Source organism: Glandiceps talaboti, chromosome 2 (assembly GCF_964340395.1).
Source record: "Glandiceps talaboti chromosome 2, keGlaTala1.1, whole genome shotgun sequence".
Taxonomy (NCBI): domain Eukaryota; kingdom Metazoa; phylum Hemichordata; class Enteropneusta; family Spengelidae; genus Glandiceps; species Glandiceps talaboti.
The window spans coordinates 15,656,984-15,659,483 of record NC_135550.1 but is presented as its reverse complement, the minus strand read 5'-3'; the positions used below and the strand labels follow the sequence as shown (position 1 = coordinate 15,659,483).

The 2,500-nt window shown below is 35.1% G+C and overlaps 1 protein-coding gene across 1 annotated transcript in view; it reads right to left on the bottom strand.

Annotated features, from left to right (window-relative positions):
* Positions 1–2,500, bottom strand: part of LOC144444691 (gamma-aminobutyric acid type B receptor subunit 2-like) — a 24,477-nt gene that overhangs the window by 16,030 nt on the left and 5,947 nt on the right. The gene's annotated exons all lie outside the window — the stretch shown is intronic.

Below are 2,500 nucleotides of genomic sequence, written 5' to 3'. Positions count from 1 at the left end.
TCAAACTGGACAGTAGTATATATTGTATATTCCATTATAAAAAACATTCGTGACTACCATGCAGAAAAGCTTCGACTAAACATGCGATTTTAATTCAATACTTGTCAACGTAAACTGTTTTAATTTTGATACATTCTGTCTCCAGTGATCTTAAACAATCAATATTCATATCGATATAGATCAGGCGTTTCAATGACAGCCTGGGGGAAAACATAACATTTTCAGTGCGTGTGCATAGCGATATACACTCACATTTCTTCATCTTAATTTTTTAGTCAATCGATTTAAAAATCACAATTCATGAATAGTATACAGCAGTGACAATTATTTACCTCAATAACAGATTATGGTGTTGATCGGATATGGTAAACCATATATAATATTGAAATGTACATAGTATAGTTTATTGCAATCCAGGTTATCATGAAATGTACATGTATTATAGTTGATTGAAATCCACATACAATATTGAAATATACATACATATAGTGAATTGCAATCAATATAGATTATTGATATGTACATACATAGTTAATTTCTACAGCTAGGTATCTCTCCAGGCTGTTAGTTTCAAGTGAAAGCAAGCGTTTTCGTTATCATACTTCCAAATTGTATTTTTTGAATTCAACATTCAATGACTATAAACAAGACTCGAGATATTTCAACAATGGACGGTTCATTCGTTGGTGGTGCAAAAATGGACGGTTCAGTCTATTCCTGTCGTTCCACAGCCTAGTCCAAAATCCCTAGCTTTAATACAAATATGTATTTTTTTAACAATCAGTCCACTTTCTAAATTCATAACGTATAAATATGTATACCGTGTATTGCTTGCAGGAATTGTAATGAGTTGGTGTGTGAAGGTTTTAAAGCGGGTCGATATGCAATCATTGAAATGCCTTTTTCTTTTTAATTCACATATAAAAAATTTCATCACGAGGTGATTACTCTACACACTCTGTTTAGTGTTACAGTAAGAGTTCGATGCAATTTTTGAAGAAAAAAACCGACTCCAATGCCGAGAGGCATGACAGAATTGAATTAGACGTGTTCTTAATTTGTACAGTACTTTAAGACAGACATAGCGATAGAGCGTACGTCATGTACTAAAGCCTAAATAATGAAGTACCAATGTACATCATCTACACGCTACAAAATACGAACATATATCAGTATCTCATCATCGCGAACTACTGGATCTTACAATGGCACGATAATTTACAACATTAAATATATACTCAATAAAACTGACAAGACCGGGCCTGTTTGTTTTACATTGTTTGTTGTTCTCTTCATTTCAAACCGTCATTGTTCGGTAACTCGCTCGATTTCGAAATCATACAACAATTTCATAAACTACTTTGCTACACTTGTTGTTTAATCAATATGAAGAAGTTATTACATCAAATGTGTATGTTCTCATGTCAGTGGCAAAAGATAAAATGAGAAATGTACTATTTTTTTTATTTAAAAGAGAGAGAGAGAGAGAGAGAGAGCGAGCGAGCGAGCGAGAGAGAGAGAGAGAGAGAGAGAGAGAGAGAGAGAGAGAGAGAGAGAGAGAGAGAGAGAGAGAGAGAGAGAGAGAGAGAGAGAGAGAGAGAGAGAGAGAGAGAGAGAGAGAGAGAGAGAGAGAGAGATCTTGATTATTCACACTGCCTACACATACACTAGACACGCCTTTTCTCCTGGCATTCGCGGAAGAATTATTTCCTAAATAAATGATAGTACGACTCGATCCGTAAACTTCGCTTCGGGTATATACAAAAATCGCAATCGGGTAAAACAAGGCAAGCCTGACGAATGCGAAATGAATCTAAAGAGCTTCTATGAGATATGTTTTTAACAGACTGTGTCCAGTCTATGCATCATCATTATTTTAGGGAAATCTCACATGGATTCCACCCCGCGATTTGAAAAAAAAAATGATTGCCGAAGAGCCATTGTAGCTTATATATTAATATGTAATCATGGTATCGATAATATAAGTATGTAATATGTCTGGTAATAATAATTGCCTTACGGTAATACATTTTATTGTCTGTCTCGACTAAAAGCTACATTTCACTGTCTGCCACAGTAATTACATGTACAGCTGGGGAGGGCTGGGAAATGGGGGGGGGGTCAGATTTTATAAATCGTTTCGGTTTTCATAAATTCGTCATTGGGTTGCAAACTATAATCATTCTGTGGTCGTCTTTTGTGTGTGCAGATGATATGAACAAGTCTGTATTGTATTGGATAAAGTCACACCTGTGTCTTTTCCATATACTCGCCTGTGGCTGCTAACTAAACTTACTCACGTGTTAAACATCAAATTTTAAAACAGCCTCAAATGTGAAGAATACATTTAATTGATCGTTGTGTTACTGTACACGGAAATTCTCTCCCAAATACTCCTTCAAAATAGATTAATGCGAAATGTATAAGGACACTTAGATTATAGGCTAAAATATATACCAGGTGTAAACTGAATGTCCTTCGTATAAAGGACAAAGTCTCT